Raw genomic sequence first — 14,515 nt, 5'->3', positions numbered from 1 at the left:
TTCAATAGTTAAAGAAAACAAACAGACATGGACAGTATCAATGAGTACAGACTAAAGCCAGCATCTCATTAGGCAAATTCTAGTAGGAGGGGATGGTAAACTTGACGATTAATCTTGTCACCTGAATATGTCAGATTGCTATAAATCATAATAGATGACTCCATGATGACTTTCCGGTACATTTTCACATTTTCAAAGCATCACAAACTCATTCCTTTATCTGACAGCCTACAACGTGCTGCTTGACAGAACCGGATCTGTAAGAATGGTGTATTGGTGTACTATGAATTCAGCTGCATCTCAGTCCTTTTACTTCTCATTCTGTGGTGGTATGTAAAACACAAGACATTAGACAGATAAGCCTTTCTTCTGTTTGCAAAGTCAAAAATACGCACATTTCGTTATTTCTCGTAGCTGCATTATGGGCATTGTACTTCTGACTGACAGTTCATTGGTCCTCAACTCTTGCACACACAGAGTCTATCCAGGGCGAGTCTTAGACTAGGTATGTCAGACTATACAGATGGCAACATGACAACAAGTGACATGACTGCCTCTGAGTCCCTAAGATTATATTAATGATTTCTACACCTGGAATGGTCTGATAAACTCATCTAATGTAATAGCATCTTAATAGCACCTTCTTTCAGAGACAGGTGCTGAGACCTATTAAATTTAATCAAACCATGATGAGACAGCTTGTAGAGAAGATGTTTTCCTTCTGACACACTGGTGGAAGGACAACAATCTCTGCCATTCTGTCAGCAAACCCAAGGAACTGCTGAAGGACTTCAAGAAGTAAGAGGCTCACCACACTTCCATCTGCATGAAAGAAGCTGCTGTGGAGAGAGTCAGAAGGTTTCAGATTTCTGGAAGTCACCATGACTGATGATCTGAAGAGGGGATGATACATCTTGTCTACTATCAGGAACCCTCACCAATGCCTTTACTTCCACCAGTGTTTCATAAAAGTCTGGATGTTGCCAACTATGCGAATCGACTTCTGCAGGTGCACTGTGAAGCTCATCCTCACTGAATGTACAATATCCTGGTATGGCACCTGCTCAGCTGAGACATCACAGTAGATTAATGGCTCACAGCTTCCTTCTGTCCAGGTTGGGAGTATGTGCTGATAGCGCAGTGCCACACCCACCGCACTGACAAACCACCTGGATTGGGATCTGAGTGCAACAGGTGACACCTCAGCACCACGCAGGAACAGTGTGCCTTACAAAAACTAGTATTAATGGCCTCAGCTATCTAGTCACTATTGCCACCTTCTTTGTTCTTGCAAATGGAACAAGATGATTAGCACTTGCACTACTTGATTTAGAGACAGTTTACATCATCTGGTCATAAGGCTATTCAGCAGCCACTCCTACTGTCAAACGAAATTGTGTACTGGATAGTGTTGGTGACAAAGCCACACAACACCAGATTTTTAAATTTTATTCAAGCTGGGGTTCATTTTGTGGCCAATTTGACCTTGTGTGTATTTCTCTTGTAGACTCTGCTTTCCTTTTTACTCATTCAAGCCAGTCTGGCCGGTGATGCTTTATCATCTCAGTGTCAATGGTTATGCCAGTTGAAGTGTTTGTGCAGCGTGTCATAAAACACTCAGGTGTCCCATATCAAGCGATTTCCTTTTTTCTGCCTGTTGTTGTCACATTTGCTCTTTCAAAAGCAGTAAAGAGTAGAAAGGTGGGCGAATTCCTTCATCATTCCAGCCCCTTTAATCCGAGCCTAATTTTTAAAACCTGCCTCCATTGTGCCATATACAATTTTTATCACAGTGCTGCACTGTAGACACACTGCTCACTCAGAAGTAAAGGTTTTGTTGCTGTGTAAAGTCACACATCCCTTTACCAAAGGTCATTGCAAAGGCGCTGATTTATCTTGAGATGCTGACGGCTGGAGATTCATTGTGCTCTCTTCAATGTTCTTGTCATAACAAAAAATTGCTTCATGCCCTGGCTGTGTAATATATAATGTGCAACACATGGCGGGAAGCAGAGCCAGGGCAAGGTGATTGTGCTCCCCAGGCAAGGTCCTAAAAAGAATATGTGCCACATAGTTAGCTGGCATCACAGTAGTAATTTGTTAAAAAGGTGAGCACAATTCACAACTTAACTTCCCATACTTAACAAAGTTTTTGATTTTGATAGCAGATTATTTTATTATATAGTAGATATATGCTACAATTAGTCAATTAAGAACTCCAAGGTTCTAAAGGAGGAGATGGGAGTGTCAGCAGGTAACCATTTTAGCAAAGAATTCCTATTTCTTATCCTGAGGAAGGCATCACCCCTGCAGTGGTGTTCAAATGTTACTGTAATATGGTGGCACAGATAACAGACTATGTCTCTTTAAAATCAGAGGCCAAGAAAACTAAAAAAACTCTATAAATGCTGTTAACTCCAACCCCAGAAGCATCTCAGAATCACATGTCACTCGCAGGAGAAAGTCGTGAGCCTTTCAGGGTAGCGCCAAGGTTGCGTGTTGGTTTTCCCAGCATCTAAAGACAACATGGCTCTGAAGAGGTCTTACAATTCCACTCCACCATCTCCGCTTCCAGTCCCTAGCATTTATAGCCTACCAGACTCCACTATATGGAGTCAAAATCTATGACCGGCAACTGAAAACAGCACACCAGGGTAACTGAGACTAATATTATAGCAATACACAAGCACTTTCTTTGTTTAATTTCTTTCCCATACCCAGTTACTGTATCTTTTTGGCACCCCAACTCTTTTTTGGTGTTTTATCCCATTAGTTTACATGTGGATTAAAAGACAGCCTTGCACCACATAACATTGAACACACAGTGAAGGTTTCACAATTTAACTCTGCTGTTTCTAATACCAGATCGAGTCTCCTAACCACATGCAAGGCTAAGTTTTATTTGCACCTTCCAGTTAAAGTAAAGCTTGAAGGAGTTAAGTCTTTTCAATTTAAGCAAACTAATAAATAAAGGTTTTGAGAACCTGGAATGGGGCCATTCCAGCTGACATAGCTCATCAATACTCATACACTTTTTTATTTATTTTTTTAAATATTGTTGCGTCAAGATTTGGACATTGTCATTGTCTCGCCCACTTCTTGGTAGCTTATTCAATGTATCTGTTGTTCTCTGTAAAGAAAAACTTACCGTTAAACAGTTTCAATCTTGGTCCCCATGTTCTTGCTGAAAAACTCATTTTAAAGTTTCAACTGGCACTGGCCACATGCCCCACTCCACTTCTCTACACAGCTTTCTAAGCCCCAGTCTACTCAGTGAGGTGGACCCTACACTTGTTCATGTTTCCAGTGCTTTGAAATAACCTTTGCATTGTCCTTACTTTTCCATCACCCTGGCCTTTTCCTTTCATCAGTGAGCCCTTAATCCACTTCACTTACCAAATTTAAGCTCAATTTTTGCATCTGGTTGAAAGTGAATTTAAACTTCTTTGGTCAGGAGGCCTTTCTTTGATTACTGAGACACCACTCTAGAGTGCTCTTTAGTAGACCTTGATATCCCTGCACCCCTGGGCCTTTACTAGCCGTTAAATAGACAGATTTATATGGTAGGTCTACATCAGACCATTGTTGTACATTTCTTTCTGTTTCCACCAAGAAATGTACAGTATGTCCTCTAGTAGCCTAGATGTTCTCTTTTCCTCAAACACAGCTCTATGGTTTCTTTAAGATGATAATCTGGGTTCTTTTTTTACAACAAGGAATGCTTCACTGCTATTCTTTGTATATCATGCCAGCCTTCATTGTCCCCTCTTTAACTCTTAAATAGAGAGTGCAGCAAGTGTTGGAACACCAATCCCTCTAAAGTCCTTGTGGAAGATTACATGTTTGCACTGGTACATTCATCTAGTTAGCTTCTGGCACACCACTCCTAAAATAGTCCGCCGCTCCTTTGCCTGCTTGCTTCCAACACTGGTATATGGTTATCCACTCCATCTGCCTGATTGGCACTCTCTCTTCCCAGGTAATTTCCTGCCACTTATGTCATTCATATGGTATTCCTATTACTGATAGCCTTTCCCATTCAGCCATACACTTCCTTTACATGTACAGTACACAAATATACACCGAGTGGCCACTTTAGTATATAAATCTACTGAATCTAGTATCAAGACTCTCCTTTCCCTTAGAACAGCCTGATGTCTTCAAGTTATGGATTCAATAAGGTTCTACAAATATTTCTTAGGAATTTGTGGTCAATTACACAATTTGTGCAAATTTTCTGGTCCCACATTGATGCTGCAAAACTCCAGTCCATCTCATTCAAAACTTAATCTGTTAGCTTGATATCAAGGAACTGTGCTGGCTATTGTATTTGTCATAGGCGGCCGAGGTCCTTTCTCTGAGAGGACCTGGGGGGAGCAAGAATGGGCAGAACATTACCTCTCCTTGGATGCTAGATGGCAGCCCCCATGAGTTGCAGCAGTGCCTCAGTCTCCTGCAGGGCTTCATAGAAAATGGAGTTGTCTATATGCCTGTTGAGATCTGAGGGTGCTGCCAAGGGGCGCCTCAGCTGCTCCAGAGCCTGTATGGGTGATCCTTTCACCACACCCATAAGTGCTGCTGGAAGTAGGTTATCAAGCACCTGGAGCACTTCTGGGTAACATATAAAAGAAGCCAGCAGACAGAACTCGGTGAGCAAAAGTCGGGAGACGAAGCTTGCCAAGGAGGAATGGAGGAGAACCAAAGGAGAAAGAAAAAAAAAAAGGAGCAAAAGAGTATCGTGTTGTGATTGTGCTTAGTGGGATTGTGATGTGCCTGTTGGAAACGGGGAAGGCATTTCCCACGAGGTGGAGAAAAAATAAGAAAATATTTGTGTTGTTATAAGTGCCTCCTGCGTCTGTCTGTCTCAGTTGAGTGGCTGCTACAGCCTCTAAACTTGTCACACAGTTTAAAAGTTGCTGTTATTTTAGTGGAACTTCTTTGAGAGGATGCATGCTTTGTGACATAGTGCCTTATCCAGCTAAGTATCAATTTGAAAAAATGGGTAGACTGGCCATAAAAGGAATCACACCTTAGAACATTAGAACAATCTAGATAAGAACAGGCCATTCAGCCCAACAAAGCTTACCAATCCTATCCACTTACTTCTTCTAAAATGAAGTCTTGTTTGAAAAGTCCCTAAATTACTGCTGTCTACCACACTACTTGGCAACTTATTCTATGTGTCTGCAGTTCTCTGTGTAAAGAAACACTTCCTAACATTTGTGCGAAATTTACCCTTAACAAGTTTATAACTGTCCCCGTGTTCTTGATGAACTCGTTTTAAAATAACAGTCTTGATCCACTGAATTAATTCCCTTCATAATTTTAAACACTTCAATCATGTCAGTCATTCTTTTGCTTAAATTGTAAAGGCTCAGTTTTTTTAATCTTTCCTCATAATTCAACCCCTGTAGACCTGGAATCAGCCTAGTCGCTCTTCTCTATGCCTTTTCTAGTGCTGCGATGTCGTTTTTGTAGCCTGGAGACCAAAACTGCACACAGTACTCAAGATGAGGCCTCACCAGTGTGTTATAAAGATTGAGCAGAACCTCCTTGGACTTGTAGTCCCTTAAATCACGCTACTTGTGCATTTTACTTACTACAGTGATACCTTGGAAGAGCCCAGCATTATCTGTCCATTAATTGTTAAACAGCATAGGAGAGGAAACCAGAAACTCCAATCAGCAGCATCCCTGGAGAAAATAAACCTCTGGGGATCCATGGTCAGTTATAAAAGACAAAACTGGCCACCCACCCCTTCCTGGCGATTCTACAGTAGAGTTTGAGCTGAGTCGTCTAATATGAAGACAGAATTGACAGATAAAAAAATAAAAGTAAAGATTTTAAGATCGTATGCCTCTCCATGTTTTCAAGGCAAAATAAAGAGGAATTGAATGTGGACATGCATGATTTAGACCATCTAAAAGGGTAAATGTGTCTGCTTGGGAGTTTGATGGAAAGGTGAGAGGATGGTACAAAATGGAGAGTCAAGTTCAGTAGCTACAAGGCCCCTTATCCGGTAGGTGTGCTTTTCTCAGTATAGGAGGTACACTGTCTTCCAATGTTTGAAACCACTCCATTAGCCACAGGATCTAAAGGATCCTCTAATCAGGCAAGTCCCAAAGTTGTGTAGGAGAAGCAAGGAAGAAAGACTGTCAGGAGCCCAGAGCCACAAAAGTGGCCAAGGGGAATCCATTGGTGTTTCTTACACATTCACGGAATGACTGCTTCTCTTGCACCTCTTCAAAGTTGTCCTAAATAAGCTGCCTGCTGTCAGAACCGGGAAGAAGAATGTCACATATCCCTCAATCCTTGCACTAATTCTGGCTCAATGATAACACCCAAAAATGAGGACCCTTCATCATTTTACCTGAGGGGGAAAAAAAAACAGACAAATCAGTTGCAAAACATCCCATTTACACTGATGCACAGAGGTATAATCGGACGCCTCTTCCTAAATATGCTGTATTTACCTAGAAGGCAGGAAAAAATCAAATTCTGACAGCTAAAACTGCTTCAGGGGTTTCAAGAGGCTAATCTTGATTCTTATTTCAGGTTCCAGTATTTTGGTGCTTTAAATAATAATGCATTAATGACCTGCATAAATAGATAGCATTTGGGTTAATTTGCTAGTCCGACATTACAACATCGGACAAAATATTTCCCAGAATAGACTGCCAATTGAGTTTCTAAAATTGGAAGCAAATTACTTATAATGTACATAAATGGCCATGACTGTAAATGTCAGGCATACAAATCCAAAGTAAAACACAGGAAGCAAATAGAGAAGTTCACGTCCATCATCTGTAAATACTTTTCTCAAATGTTTCTCTATGGGAAATTTACCCTGAGAGGTGACAGAGTGATTAAGGTCGCCGTCTCACAATTCCAGAGACCTGCATTCAAATTCTCTCACTGGAGTTTAAATGTTCTCTCTGTTTCTATGTGGGTTTTCTCTAGAAAATCTCTAATAATAATAATCATAAAAAGAACACTGCAATAAAAAATGGGAATAAAAGAAAAACGGGTACAGTAAAACCTTGGATTTCGAGTAATGATAAATGAGCAAGGTCTTGCAATACGAGTAGTACGTATACGCTTTGTCTGCCGAGCGTCACATGATCACAACTGAGCCGATGGTTCTTCTCTCTCTCTCTCTCTCTCTCTCACTGCAGGATTGTGGGTAACTGTCTCCCATGCTCACTCTCAGTTGGCGTGCCTCACTCGTATAGTCAACATCCGTATGAGCGTATACTGGTTCCTATAGCATTGTCACCACGTGTGTGTGCATAAAGCATTTTTATATTTTGTGTGTGAGTGATGAATCTGTTTAAAGACAATGCAATGTCATATTTCTGCAAAATCCTCAAAAGGAGGCAAAAGCAACTGTCATTGGATAAGTTCCTTGTTAAAGTCACATAAAAAGAAAAACATTCCAGTGAGCCAACAGATAGCAGCGATTCCATTAGTTATAGTGAAAGTCATCCTACACAATAACCCTCCTCCTCTCCTCTCTCTCGTCCCCTCACACCAGCCACAAATCATTTCAAAGGTAAAGTGCAGGTTAATTTATTTTATGTATTTTTACTTTATATTTTGTATTAATCATTTCTATATGAATATTTTTGGGTTATGGAACGAATCATCTGAGTTTCCAATTATTACTTATAGCGACATTCAGTTTGATATACGAGTACTTTGGATTACAAGCACGTTTTCAGAATGAATTATGCTCACAAACCAAGGCACCACTGTAATACCAAGGGTGCACCAGATACTGGCACAAACCCAGAGACTGTAGCTCTGCACACAAAGGATAACAGGAAAAAGAAAGAGATGGCAGGATGTTCAAATTGACCTAGGAACTGTTGGAATTTAAGTGGAATATATAAGTTTAAAGCACAGGAGCATTCCAACGTCTTCAAAATTAAACATATTAGAGTACAAAGCCCTTGAAATGTGGGCAGCCATGATGGAGTTCATAATTGAAGAAGTACCAATGAGGTGAAAGCTGCCAATGGCTTCACTGGCCTTTTTCAGGTCATCAAAAATGAAGCCTCCAGAAGTGTTAGTCGGCTTAAGACAAGTGGCATATAGTTGGAGGAGATGTAAGCCTGCAACTCCTATGGTGGGTTGTATCGCCTTCCTCGCAGCTGCTGATCACCATAAGATTAGGACATTTCTTTGCCTGATTTAAAACATTCTGACAGTCACTGTTGTGGAATTCTTTGTTCACTCTGGAAGCTTCAGTAAAGAATTCAGTGTGAGGCAGGTGAATAACTCACGAAAGGCTTTTGATTTATTAATACACATGAAATAAATCTTTTTAAAAAGACGTTCTCTACCTGTGTTTCTTTCAGTTGCTAACAATCTCTCTCTACTTTTGCTCCTTCTACTGTTCGTATAATCACCTTGCTTGTCTGTTTTATAACAACTTTAATTAAAATCTTACAATTTTAATTATTAACGGGCTTATTCCAGACGTTTTGACAGGGCCTGTAAATCCTGTGACATTTTTCAATGGATTCATTGAACTCATGTAACAAGGAGAATACCGTTGACCACAGCTTTTACAAAATTTGCATGTACTACTGCTCTCCACATTGTTCTTGATCCCAATTTTATATACAATATCGTAATGGGTTCTGTCTTACAGTTCAATTAGTCTTGTGTTTATTTTTGAAACACATCCCTCAAAGATAGATAGATAGATAGATAGATAGATAGATAGATAGATAGATAGATAGATAGATAGATAGATAGATACCTTATTAATCCCAATTGGAAATTCACATACTTCAGCAGCAGCAGCATACTAATAAAAACAATAAAAAACAATATTAAATTAAAGAGTAATAAAAATGCAGGTATAACAGACAATAACTTTGTATAATGTTAACGTTTACCCCCCCGGGTGGAACTGAAGAGCCGCATAGTGTGGGGGGGGAACGATCTCCTCAGTCTGTCAGTGGAGCAGGACAGTGACAGCAGTCTGTTGCTGAAGCTGCTCCTCTGCCTGGAGATGATACTGTTCAGTGGATGCAGTGGATTCTGGAGCCTGCTCAGCGCCCATCACTCTGCCACAGATGTCAAACTGTCCAGCTCTGTGCCTACAATAGAGCCTGCCTTCCTCACCAGTTTGTCCAGGCGTGAGGCGTCCCTCTTCTTTATGCTGCCTCCCCAGCGCACCAACGCGTAGAAGAGGGCACTCGCCACAACTGTCTGATAGAACATCTGTAGCATCCTATTGCAGATGTTGAAGGACACCAGTCTTCTAAGGAATTATAGTCGGCTCTGTCCTCTCTTGCACAGAGTATCAGTATTGGCAGTCCAGTCCAATTTGTCATCCAGCTGCACTCCCAGATATTTATAGGTCTGCACCCTCTGCACACAGTCACCTCTGATGATCACAGGGTCCATGAGGGGCCTGGGTCTCCTAAAATCCACTACCAGCTTCTTGATTTTGCTGGTGTTCAGGTGTAAGTGGTTTGAGTTGCACCATTTAACAAAGTCATTGATTAGGTTCCTACACTCCTTCTCCTGCCCACTCCTGATGCAGCCCACAATAGCAGTGTCATCTACAAACTTTTACACGTGGCAGGACTCCAAGTTGTATTGGAAGTCTGATGTATATAGGCTGAACAGGACCGGAGAAAGTACCGTTCCCTGCGGCACTCCTGTGTTGCTGACCACAATGTCAGACCTGCAGTTCCCAAGACACACATACTGAGTTCTGTCTGTAAGATAGTCCACGATCCATGCCATGAATCTACTCTCATCACTGTCTGCTTGTCCCTAAGGAGCAGAGGTTGGATGGTGTTGAATGGTGTTGAACAGCGAATATTCTCATCTTTCTGGTCCAAGGAATTCCTTAGCTAATTGAAGTCATGTGAGTTTTGTGTGTTCGTCTTTTAATGCCACCAGGTCACTGTGACATAGAGCTAAGTCTTAAAACTCTGTTGAATAACAAAGGGCATTATATTTTCAAAGAGGCCATCCATTATTCCTGCTCCAATTTTAATCGATACTGTAGACTTTTAGCATGGAAACGTCTTTGCACAGCTGAAGGATTCATGCTGCACTTTCAGAGAAGAAGATGATATCTTTCAATTGTGGAGTAAGGGTGTAGTATTTAACAAATCATGCTGTATTACTTAAGGGGAATTAATAGTGAGTAAGTAAGACAGAAAACGAATGGTGCTGAGGGCTGCCAAATCACATGTCCATCCACAATCACCCACGCAAAACCGCTTTATTTGAAAAAAAAAATTAAATATTCTGATCCAGCACCACAAAAAATCCTGCACAGTATTTTCTTGTTTATTAATCATTTTGCATATTTCTTTTTTCTCTATTCTTATACTAATTCTGTTATTTTTTCTTATTCTTTGTATGATGAGCCCAAGGGGATGGCTGCTTGATGCCCATATAGGGGTCTGTGCTGAGGCATTTGGTCGTGTTTATGTTATTGTTTTCCCCTTTGTGATTCCCTTTGAAGATTTTCAAAGGATTATTGGTTTCTTAAAGGCTTCCAAAAGTCATCACAAACCAGGACTAGCTTCCTATGCCTTCCTTGATTAGACCTTGCCCCAATAGACTTGACTCCTAACCCTACAGGCCTACTTCAGCCTAAACAGGACTAAAGCTTCAAAGTTAGACACAAATGTCCCAAAAATAACCCAGTGCCTTCGTAGAGAAAGAGAAACTATAAAAACCTTAGCTTGGGGAGACAAGCTACAGAAAGGACCTTTATAAAGAAGGTATTGATTTAGCTAACGGAAAAAAAAATAACAAAAGATCAAAAACTGTACAAAAAAGACTTGCCTAAAAGGCAATCCTCAGCTAACAAGTCTCAATATGAGATCCACGTATCATAAACCAAAAACAAAGCAGTAAAATATATAAATGCCAGTAAATCCAGTAAGAGAACAATACTCCAATGTAACTTCAACAGACTTCAAGGCGCCATGTTTTAGTTCTCTTTCTGTTCTGACCTAAATAGCCAGAGGGCGGGCTCAGGGGTTGTGACATCAGGGTGGCCCCGCCTCTTGGGGTATTACCCACAAGGGGCACAGGAAAACAATACATAACACACAGAAACATAATACATAATGGGACACTATGAAATAATTACAATATGCATATAAAATGCTTAAACTAAAAAAAAAAAAATAAAAAAGAAACCAAAACTGGAATATTGGAGCACAATCTGGCAGACATACAGTAGAACAGTTAACATTCTAAACACACATATAGTTCTCCTCTCCCATTTGGGATTTATAGGCATTTGCCTTTTTTGAGAGTGCAGGTCTCAGACCCGAAGTTATTATTTAATATCCTAACTTCACTCGGAAACCTGTTGGGCCATTAGTTTTCTTAGGCTGCTGTCTTCTTGGCCCTTTTTGAAACATTATCATTATTGGCATGTTTCTTAAAGACTGATTATCAATAATGTTCTGGTCTTCTTGGACCTTTGCCTCTTAGCCTTTCTTAGTTGCCTTTTGGGTTTTGGTCTCTACTCTTATTTGTTAAACTAAATTATTTAATTATTTAGTTCTGTTTCACTTGTCTTTTCTTTGCTTATTATATCACTTCATTGTTTTTTTGTTTAATTCTTTGGAGTTCTTTTATTCTTTTTCACTTAATTTAATTTATTGGTTAATTCTGATGTAATTTTTATTTGATGTGTTTAAGTTTATTGTGGATCTGATTTCTAACAAAATAAACTTAAAGATGCATTTGGTGCCTTTTTGAGATAGAGTAAGATTTCTCAGTTTTAGACTTTGTTAAGAGCATGTTGAATATGCCTAAGGATTATTGTGAGCACCAACAAAACAAATTGAATAGGAGACGATAGCCGATGGACATGGTAAAAGAATAGTCAGAGGAATGCAAGGGCCAAAACCAGGAAGAGTAAACCATCAAACATCTCAGAAGGGTAAATGCTGTGATTGGAGCTCGTTTTAAATGTCTTCCTTGTTATTGGAACAATTTGCTGTTCTGTATTTTGTCTTTTTGTTAATGTTAGTACCAATTTACATGAAGAAACATTTTTGATCATTGCCTTGTGGGATAAAGGAAATGTATTGTGCTGCATGTGAAGTCCCAGTTGAGTGAAAGTGTGTTGAGCTTATTGTCCATCTCAGCAGTTGTTATCTGCTGGAATTGGAAGGAATACATCAGGTTCTAAGTTGGATATTAAGAATTGCTTGGCTGATGAATGTATTGCTGTTGTTAGTTTACTTTTTTGAATTAATTTCCCTGTAGTTAAAATGACTTGTGTCTTTCCTAATTGCCATATTGGTTTTTGTAGGGGGCCACTTTGCTGTGTTGTGGTTGCCATCTTGTTACAAGGGAGGTAACCAGTGATGTGTTGAGCGTGATATCACCGTAGAAATGTCTAAAAAAGTGAATTATCAAATACCTGATATACGAACAAACACTATGATAATATAGTGTGTTCTTTTTAGGTTTCTTGATATAAAGAATTATTGGCTTGAACTTCAAAATAGGGTTTTGCTTTGGCGGAAGAGAAAAAAAAAATTTCGGGTTTGTTTTTAGTTCTAGACCCTGTTTGAGTTCCTCTACACAGCAAAAGAACAAATAGCCTTTGACAAAAAGTGGGCCAAATCTGAAGAAACCTGGCCTGTAACTATTAGAGATTGGTTTAGCAGCTCTGACTTCCACTGAGAGTTCTTTTTAACATTATCATGGGATAATGGACATGCCAACTGCCATTATATTTATACTGGAAGGCATAGTGATGTCATGAGCCATGATGATCAAGATCACATGGCCCACCTGTGGCAGTGATTTTTGAAAATAAAATAAGCAACATGAAAAAACTAATGAAATACAACAAAACAATTTGAAAATATAAAGTGAATAAAAACTGTAATCTCTACGTTTTAGAAGACCAGAAAAGAATTATAAAATAAATTACACATGTCTCATAGATGTGACTTCATCATAATGATGTGCTTATTTTTTTTAGTGATCATTGCTAAGGTCTCTTGGGAATTACAACAGAAGGTGTTTTATTACCTTATTGTTACAGCTAAGGTTCAGTGGCACAACCTTCTAAAAACCTCTTGATTAAGGGCACTTAAAATAAATTGTTACCAGGCATTTGCTGCGGGTAAAGTACCAGAAATATGTTATGATTAAAAATAATTTTGTTCAATGATGCCAAAAGTGTTCACTATCATAACAGAAGCAAAATATGACATGTGGCAAAAAGCAAAATTATGTGCAGCAAGATTATGATGTTTTTTTTTTTTAACTTTGATAAACTCAATAATGAATGTAATAATTTAATAAGACTCAGTGTCACAAAGATCAAGGCTTGAATTAGACATTCTTTGGTGTGCTCTCCGAGTTTGCTATAATCTGTCACTTGTGAAGTTTCGAGCCCAGGATCATCCTGAAGACTTTTATCACTGTCATGTGTTTTATTTTGCATATTTCTATCTCTTGGTGGCCTCTCGTGAAGAATTCGCGAACTCCCACATGCTGTCACTTATGACTAGAAAAACATGAATTAATTACTGTCTACCTTCAGGTACTGAAATACTGCAAAGATAGCTTGCATCACCTTGACTGTACCTTGTCATTCGTTTCATGTACGTGGTAATAGAGCTGTGATGGATTCAGGGCTTTTATGAAAGACAACGCAATTGTGACTCCATGAAATTAAAAGGGGAAACATTTTTCACACAAGAAGTCACCTCAGTCAGTCAATCACTTGGTAAGCTATACAGTACCTTACGAAATAAGCACCATCTTAAAGGTCTTTACAAAGCGTTTTAACAACAGGATTACAGAATAAAAGTATCTCTCCTGGGCCAGCTCAAGAAAAATAGGGGAGATGGCAGACAAGAGTCCATATTTGAATGGATTGATGATAGTCCTGTCAGATTTCAGGAGCTAGTAAAAGGGAGTCTTGGTCATAGTAGTGGGGGCTTTGGTGGTTTCATGGCAAGATGAAGAGGAGCTCTGAACTAATTACAATATATGAGTGGTCCTGCATGGGGCCTTTGTCTGCTTGTCTTTATATAATCGAAACAGATGTTGATCCATTCATCGTTGGACCCTAAAAATCTGTTAATGGGGGTCAATGTCTAAACTGGCAGCATTCAGTGCAAAGCAGGAAATGAAATCTCTGGCAAAGCAGGAGTTCATACACTGTTCCTTTTTGTTTTTATTGGCAATGGTGCTGTAACATTGAGGCAGCAACGTTTTGTAATCCTTACATTATGACCCTTGACCCAAGTGACAGGAGTCATTGATTTGTGACCCAGCCGACCACATGACCTAATCAATCTTTATTCTGTAAAAGGCAGAGATGAAGAGAAGCTTGATTCTGGAGGAGAGTGATCAAGTGAGCTGCCAGCCAGGTCTGGCTCTGCAGGGAATCAAAAGGGGACATCGAGGGCATCACCCCCTCAAGTGAATGGCCTTGACCTGGAAATTTTGGACAAAAGGATTTTTTAATACTTTCACTTATTTAAGTGCT

Source organism: Polypterus senegalus, chromosome 1 (genome assembly GCF_016835505.1).
Source record: "Polypterus senegalus isolate Bchr_013 chromosome 1, ASM1683550v1, whole genome shotgun sequence".
NCBI lineage: Eukaryota > Metazoa > Chordata > Cladistia > Polypteriformes > Polypteridae > Polypterus > Polypterus senegalus.
Note: the sequence above shows the minus strand (reverse complement) of the source record.